Source organism: Bos indicus x Bos taurus, chromosome 13 (assembly GCF_003369695.1).
Source record: "Bos indicus x Bos taurus breed Angus x Brahman F1 hybrid chromosome 13, Bos_hybrid_MaternalHap_v2.0, whole genome shotgun sequence".
NCBI classification, from domain to species: Eukaryota; Metazoa; Chordata; class Mammalia; order Artiodactyla; family Bovidae; genus Bos; species Bos indicus x Bos taurus.
The window spans coordinates 38,989,064-38,998,203 of NC_040088.1; the positions used below are offsets into that span (position 1 = coordinate 38,989,064).

At 40.0% G+C, this 9,140-nt stretch overlaps 1 long non-coding RNA gene across 1 annotated transcript; it reads left to right on the forward strand.

Moving 5' to 3' along the window:
- The first annotated feature begins 4,124 nt into the window (after positions 1-4,124).
- LOC113903398 lies at positions 4,125-8,376 on the forward strand. Its single transcript, XR_003514097.1, has 4 exons — positions 4,125-4,265; positions 4,483-4,573; positions 6,103-6,243; positions 6,525-8,376. It is a non-coding gene; the product is annotated as an uncharacterized LOC113903398 (long non-coding RNA).
- Positions 8,377-9,140: the final 764 nt, after the last annotated feature.

Sequence of the window (9,140 nt, forward strand, 5' to 3'; positions counted from 1 at the left end):
GACACTAAATACATACCAGCGTGACATGAGTCATTTCCCCTCCACTAAGGCAGCCCAAACCCTCACTTCCTGTCCTGGGGTATATCTGCACAAACTAGCAGATTTCACATCTCAATTCTGTGTGCCTAAGTTCCTCAAAAAAAAAATCTCAGTTCAAGTTTGTTCCTTCAGCGGAATTTTAAATAATTCCAAGAATGAGAGTAACTAACACCAAGTATCAGATAGTAGTAGAACAGTTTCACTTTCAACAATGAAATTAGACACCAGTTAAAATGTGCAGGTATTGTGAAAGGAAAAGTGAAGAAGTATTTGTGCCTTAACAAAATAAAAAGATTTGCACCGAACTAAGACACACAAACAGAGACGCACAGACACATACAGACAGACACACACACACACAAACACAGCAACACAGAAACAGACACACTGACAAGCACAAACACAGCAACACAGATGTACACACACACAGACACACGTAGACAGGCATAAACATAGCAACATGCAGACACACACGAACATGGCAGCACAGAAGCAGACACAGAGAGACAACACGGCAACAGACACACATGCACAGACAGAAACAAGCACACACACGTGCGCAAACAGTAACACAGACATATATGTATATATACATAGGCACACAGAAACAGATGCACACACGCTATGATGAGGAATGCCCCTCCACTTCCATTTCATGATAACACTAAGAACCTGATACTTTCTTCAACACATTAGCCCATTTTATGTTCAAAAGTGAAAGGAAAAAATTGTCATGCTTTTGAGACTCTAACACCTTTTCATCTCGGCCTTAATGAACTGCCTGCTCTGCCCTCTTGTTTCCTTCCAGGCAAGGATCCTGTCATGTTCAGGTATTTCCCCACCAGTTAGACCTTTCTTCTTCTGCGTGACGTATCACACCATTGGCTTGTGAGCGTCGTATATTGATGGCACATGGCACATAACTACACAGGCTCCTTTAGGGCCACTTACAAGGAGGTTTTCCAGAGAACGAGTTTGGACACCAACCAGAGTGATCACAGCTCGTCTGTGGACCAACCTTAGCTGGATATCAGTTACACGATATGCTACATTTGTGAACCTGGTAGGCAGAAATGAGTTCAGTGTTTTCAAATAATAATTAAGGCACAAATATTCATTAATCGTCTATTATAGGGTCTAAGAATGAAAGAACGCAAAGATGAGTGGTCTATGTCCCTCCTCCAAGGAGTTTAATTATTAATTGGGCTGAAAAGACATGTACTTTTTTTGCAACCCTATGATGAAAACATTGTGAAAAAGCATGGACTAAATCATCAGATGGTCAGGAGAAATAACTCACTGCTAAAAAATTCAGAAACTACAGAACAATGGCAAAGATGTTTTCTCACAAAGCTATTCGGTAGTTTAAATGTTTTAAATGTGGCATGTGGGCACCTTTTAGAAAAGTTTCAAAATATCAAATTTGATTCTGAGCCTGGACAGATTTGATAAGCCTGTGGAACACATAACGATTCTTGCTTTGTTAAGGAAATAGGAGGCATTTGCAATGCCATGTTGCTCCGGCACCATCTCTACTGAAACACCTCCTTCTACTGTCCCAGTACATCCATGCCTGGATTCACCCATGGGAAAAGGCAGGACTGCTGCATCAATGGCTGTGCTGAATGACATTGCTCTCCTTTGTCTAAAATGTCCACAGCGCCTAAGCCAGGAAACCTGCCGCTTGTTACCAGCCGGACCAAAGAAGTTGTTTTCCTCAGGCCCATGTGTGCAATCTCAAAATTCAGTTTGAAAACAAACATTTCTTTTTCTCATTACATTATTATTTAGAAAAACTTACTATATTGTAAGTAACTGCCCAATTGTCCACTTCCCTCATTAGACAACAATGTCTCTAAAGTCAGTCACTGTGGTTTATTCACCATTGTTTCCCTGAAATAAAAATTATTTTGACCCTATTTCATATCATTCACAAAAATGAATTCCAGATGGGTTACAGATACAAATGTGAAAGGAAAACAAAAAAACCCTAAAAGAAAATGTGAGGATATCTTCATGCCCTTGGGAGTGAGTAAAGAGTTCTTAAAAAGAAGATCTGAATATAAAGGGAAAATTTGTAAACTTGCCGTCATATGATTAAGAACTTTCATCAAAAGATGCCATTAGCAGAATGAAAGAGCAAGCCACAGACTAGGAGAAGATATTTGCAATTCAAATGGCACCAAGGATTTATGTCCAGAATATATAAAGAAGTTCTACAAATCAATAAAAAAGACAGACAATCCCATGGAAATACACTCCAGAGAACTGAACAGCCACTTCACAAAAGAGGTTCTACAAACAGCCAATAAATATATGAAAAAGTGTCCACCTCATTAATCACAAAGAAATGCAGCTTAGAGCCAACGAGATCCCACCAGGCACCAGCCAACTGAAGTGGCTGGAATGCAGGTTGGGCAGCAGGCAGACCAGCTTGTACTCTCAGCCACTGCTGATGGAAGGAAATACCCACGGGTGAAACTGCTCTGTGGTTGCATTCTGAAACAGGACATAAACAGAGGGTGTCACCAGCAATTCTGCTCCTAGGAACGTATCCCACCAAAATGAGGACACACGTTCACCCAGAGATACATCCAAGAATCTTTACATCGGAACTCTTCATGCCAACTCCAAGGGCCAACCAACACATTTAGGAGGGATAAAAGGATTGTGGTTTATTCAAACGCTGGGAAAGCTTCCTAACAATTTTGAAATGCAGAGACTCATCTCAAGTGTTAAAGTCCAGATAACAGAAGCCTTTGGGGGAAGGCAGGGACCTGGGGCTGAGGGTGGTGTTTTATTTCCTGATCTGCATGGGGGTGACACGGATGCATTTGCTTTGGGAGAATTTTTCACTTCGTGTACGTCAGTTGTACACATTTTTATGACTAACTTGTCCACTTTTCAGTATGGGAGCTATACTGTAGCAAATTTCACTAAAATTATTTGCTTGTGCTCAATGGCAATTAAAATTCTAAAATTATTTTCTAAATCAGTGGTTCCCAACCTTTTCGTGGAAGACAATTTTTCCACAGATGGGAGCAGAGGCATGGTTTCAGGATGATTCAAGTGTCTTATATTTATTGTGCATTTTATTTTTATTATTATTGCATCAGCTCCACCTCAGATCATCAGGCATTAGATCCCAGAGGTTGGGGACCCCGTTCTAAATAAAGAAATGGCAATGCCATGAGAAACCAACTGATTTGGATGTGATGAACAAGAAAGAAGAATAAGAGCTTGGTGAGGTCACACATTCCCCATCACTCTGGAGAGATGGAACGGGGGTTCCACGCTGGTTAGACGGAGCAGTCTGAGTTTTTTTGCCCCATCATAGATCCTTTTCATAATGATGTGTTTATAAGACTTCTGCTTCTTCCATGCCTGTTAAAGATGCTGACATTAAGAGGCTGCATTGAAGTAGGAAGATGAGCTCTGGGATGCAAGGGTGACTGTGGGCTATAGCGGGCCTGTGACCTCACAATGTTTACCAGCCACTGTTCACCTTGGTCATTCATCTGCCAAGTGCTTGGAGCCATCTCAGCTATGAAAACTGCCATATGGGCCCCAACTCTATTCTTTTTTCTGTTCATCATATTTGATTAATATCATTTGAAATATCATTAAGTAATTTTAATGCAGGTGTGTGGATCCGAAGCTACTCTAGAGCTTTCCTGACATAAACATTGACAAATTATGTGCGATTTTAAGTTTGCGCAAGTGATTAATCTGCTCTTCTGTGGTTGAAATTAATTATTACTTTCATATTTACATGACTCATTCTGATATGTCCGATCATTAACACGCTGCCATTTGCCCTGTATCATTTTTAAACACAATATTATATATTTAATGTACAACGAGGACAAAGAACAAGAGGGAATCAGATCAGAACTTTCATATTAGGTGATGTTATTAACATTTTTATGTATTCTGTCTTCATAGAAGCTTAATGGGATAGTATCATCACTATAATTAAGTGGACTGGTATATACTTTCCCCCAATTTATCTGTAAGTGCTAGCATGATTTACTTATGAAAAATATATTTGGAAATTTCCACTTCCTCTTACAAGCTCTCTAATGGGAGTAAGTACAGAGGAGGCTTTTAGAAGGTCGCACGTATTCAGTAGGAAAATTCAGGGACCGGAGGGCTGACAGCCAACCTCGCAGGACCTGTTGTGACTTCCTGCTGGTGGGAGGACTCACCTGCACCAGGTCAGACAGGTGGGTGTTCATCTTGCTTTCCAAGGAACGAGGCTCTGTAACTTGGGAACAATCTATGATGCTGGGGCACCTTTATCATTTGAGAACACATAGTAAAAATAACTTCAGTCCAAGCTAGAGCAAAAGCGTTCATTTATCAGGAGCCTATGCGGTCCTGAGCATTGTTTAGGTTCTCTACTTACACTGTCTTATATTTATTGTCATTTCCTTCTTATAGTCAACAAAACTGAGGCTTATGTCGCCTAAGGCTGGAGCTGGACTGGGTCTGCATGCTGGTGAGGAAAGTGAGATCTGCGTGTGGTGAGAATGTGAGTGATGAGAATAAAACTTAATATACTCATGTAAATGTCCTTGCTTTGGGGGCGGGGGCAGGAAATTGTATGCATTGTTGCCTGCCTTGGCAGATACAGGTAGGCAGACTCTATTTTGAGTGACTTCTAGCTGTTTTAGGTTAAAGCTGATCCTTCAGGGGTTCCTGCTGAAGGGTGTCAGTTCTTGTTTTCTGCAGCTACGCTTGGGCATAGTGGAAAGGCACGGAGTGTCCCGTGAGACACTGATGGACATGGACAGCCTTGCAGGTGGATTGCTGAAGAACAATTATTAAATGATACCAGCTGGATTTTCACTGTTATTCCCTGCATCTGTGTATTCGGTTCGGCTAATGTACGTTGCCATGTTGCTTCAGGTCCAAGGATCCTTTCCTTGGCAGCACTGAGTCCACCAACAAGTCTGTTAAGTGCGTTCTTCACCTGTGGTATCCTGGAACTCGCACTTTTTGGGTCAGCATGGTATTTGACCCTTTCTTACAATTTCCATCTCTGCTGAAACCCACCATCCCTTCACGTCCATGGTCTGTCTTTTCCACCAGAGCCTGTAACTCATGAGTCACCATTATTTAAAGATACCGTCTGAGGGTGACAACAGCGGGGCCACTGGAGTCTATTCTGCTGCCCTGTTGTCTCATGAAGATGGCCTGTGTCTTTTTTCCTTGCCTTTTCCCCATTACTTTTAAATGAATGCTTGCTATTAGGTGTGGAGAGTCGGACTGAGACCTGGCGTGCCCCTTCTGCTGAGCTGTTGAGATGGGAGGCTGAGTTATCCTCAGCTCTAGGAGCTGGGCTGTGTTGGTCCAGGTGTTGTTCTGGCCCCTTCTGACCGGTAGCTCTGAATTCCTCCAGAATTCCCCTGAGCTGAGGCTGGACCAGTGGACAGAGCTTTCTGTGGTCCAGCTGCACCCCCAGCATCCAGGTTTCCTGGTGTTTCTGAGCATGGATGGTCCTCTCTGGGCTCTCACGCTGTCTGGTAGTAGATTGCACTGCTTGTGAACAGTTAGTTTTCTGATTTCCTCTAAGTTCTCATTATTAAACTAAAAAAACCCTAATGGCTTTTATATTTTACCTCATATTCATTCACCTTACTGAATTCTTCTACTAATTCCAATTGTTTAGAAAGAGCTTTTTGGATTTTCTAGTTACAGAATCATCTCATAAAAAAGGAGGTATTTTTATCTTTTGAAAACACCACACGACTTATTAAATACTTTAATTACAGTGACTAGATCCTTGAAGACAATATTTAATTATAATTGTAATAGTAAGGATACATCTCTAATGTCTAACTTTAATTAAAATAGATTCTGCATTTTACCCTTTAAAATAATAATTCCAACTGTTTTGTGTAAATAGTTATTATTGTACTTACACTGTTCACATATACTCTTCTTTTTTCAAACAAAGTCAAAGAGGAATGGTTAAAGAGAACTGGTATTTAACAAGTTTTAACACTATGTAAATTTTCTCTTTTATGTCTGCATGATGGAACCCACATGACCGAGCAGTGATTCATCTTTGTGCCGGCTCCATGCCCACACTTGCCCGGCTGAATGTAGCTGAAGAATAATAAATGCACCTGAGATGAATTCTCCCTTACCTTTCCAGGTGGCTCAGTGGTAAAGAATCTGTCTGCCAATGCAGGAGATGTGAGTTCAATCCCTGGGTGGGGAAGCTCCCCTGGAGAAGGAAATGGCAACCCACTCCAGTGTTCTTGCCTGGGAAATCCGATGGACAGAGGAGCCTGGTGGGCTACAGTCCATGGAACCGTGGAGTGGGACACAGCTGAGCACACTCACACAGACCACCACCATCCTGGATTCCCAGAGTCCTCTCACTCTCCCCCTCCCCCTCTCTTCCCCCTCTCAAACTCCCACCCTCTTCCTCCATTCTCACCCTGGTGGATTGTATCCCTTTGGGTCTCTCTCAGGAGCGGGATGCCATCCGAGGAGGGTGTCCACCTCTCACGCGGACCACCTACAAGCATCTCCATGTCCTCCTGTCAAGATCAGCGAAGCCGCCTCCCCTCTGGCACGTGTCTTAGACCCCTCGCCCCAGTTGGTCCAGGGACTTGCTCTAGGAATGCTTCCTCTTTTTTCTTATTAATTAATCTTCCCTATCTATATGTAAACATGCTGTTATCTGATCATAAACAGATATAAATCTCTATTTTCCTGTCTCAGTATTGCCTCACTTTCTCCATTCCTTAAAGTAAAGCTCTCCTGAGTTGTCTAAACTGCCTTTCTCCATTTCACATCTCCCTCTGAGCAGGTCTCTGACCTCCAGGGTTCCACTAAGACAACTCTTATCTTAGATTCCCCCTTACCTATTTAAACCATCTTGGAAATCTCCTCCAGCTTTAGGTTACCAGGGGTAGCTCAAGACTACAAAACTGCCATTTCCAGCCAGGAAAGTCCCTCCAGGGGCTTCTTAAAAGACATACTCATTATTGTCTCTGATGCCCAGTTACCTCCCTGACCACATCATCTTCATACTCTCCCCAGGGGTTGTTTTTATCCAGACCCATGTCTCCATGTTGCCCCTGAGGCTTTACCCTGGCTTCACCCTCTGAGTCAGGCTCCCCACCCATCTCCTCGGCCACATACACCTGGTCTGGTCTTGACTAGCAACTGGCGAGTTTCCTTCTCTGACAAATCTAAATAGACCTCTCTGTCTACATCCTGTCTTTAATTCTCCTCCATTTTCACTTACTACCATCTAACATCATAGGTATATATCGTCTATTCATTTTGTTTGTTGTCGTGAGACAGGTTAGATGCTCATCTAAAAAAAAAGTTCACAAATTAGGAAAATAATGCAGGAATACATTTCTAATACTTCAATAAGTTTTTTTTCTGTCTTCATAAATCAGACCCATTTATGATTTTCCTATATTGTTCTATTTTATCAGAATTTTGAAAGAGTTATGGTACCTTTGGGAAGTGAATTGGGAGGCCTTTCATCTCTGTTCTGAGGCCTGGGATAATTTAACTTTGAGAAGCCTCTCTCTTGAAGGTTATATAAATTCATGTTACATAAAACTCAGCTGGGACTCCATCTGTCCTTGGTGTCTTTTTCAATGGTAGATCTTTAAGTGTCTTTTTCTAAACTCTCTTATGGTAACTGATGTATTTAAGTTTCCCCTTCCTTTCTTTTTGGGTGAATTTTGGCAATATATATTTTGCTGGGAAGTCATCCATTTCCTCTAAATTTTCAAATGTCTTGTCAGAAAGTTTCATATATACATATATTTTTATGACTGCTTTAATCACTTCTACCTCTATAGTTATAGTTATTTCTTGTTTCTCTCTCCTAGCTTGGTGCATTTTTTGCCTTCTCTTTCTGCTTTAAACAAGCTCATGAAGCATTCATATAAATAAACTGACTCAGATTTGAATTTTAAAATTTCTGCTACCTTTAAAAATTTTCCCCAGTTTTAGCTTTTGTAATGAATTTTTTTCCTCTTTGTTTTGGGTTTAAATTATTTTATATATTCATAGGATGAGCACAACTCTATTCTTTAACTTTCTTTGTAGATAATGACGATATTTCATGTCAATTTTTTTCTTTTTCTGAAAACTACTTTCATTCTGTCCCACAGGTTTAGCTGTGAAGATAGTTCCTCTTCATAACTTTTTACATCCTTGTAATTTTCCTTTTGATTTTCTCTTTGTCCAAGAGTTATCTGTCTAGGAATGGTCTCCTTAATCCCCCAGGGATTCTGATTATTGGTCCCTTTATATTATTAATTATTTCTGATCTTATTAGTTCATGTTCACAGAATGAACTCAATAAAGTTTTTTTTTTTTTTTAATGTACTTTGGCATTCTTTTGAGCTAAGAAAGTAATTTATTTTATAAATGTTCCATGAACATGGGCATTAAAAAAATCTTTTTAAGGAATATGAGATTTCATATATACCAATTAAACCATACATACTTATTTTACTATTTAGTTATTTCATAGAATTATTTTTGTCTTTTAAATCTGTCCAAGTCTCAAAGAAGCAGTTTAAAATATCTCACTCAAATGATAATATTAACAGTTTAATTTTTGCTTTATTTGCTTAGGTTTGTATGGTTTGGTACATATGAAAAACAGAAAATTCCTCTTTATTTCTTTGTGTTTTTAATTCTAAAGTTAACATTTTCCTAGATTGTAGTTCTAACTTTCATTTTCGTTTCCATTTGTAGAATATCTGTTTATTGCCCACCCAGAGCTCGCTATTATAATGCATTTGCTATTTGGTGTCAGTATTTCCCCAAGAATTCTTTCATATGGAGTGTGAGGCTGGGGTATATTTTCCAAATAACCACATACTCACATTTTGAATATGGTTTTGAATAATGGTGGATATTTCTCAGATATTATATAAAGATGTTATTCTAGTATCATCTAGAATCCCTTTGATCAATAGGTTTAGGATGCTTTAATGTCTTCTCATATTTATTTCTGTTTATTTCTTACAACTCATGATTTTCCTTATCTGAGGCATATCTGGGAAACTTTTCAAAGTCCATTAATGTCTTCTTTTCCTTCTAGAACT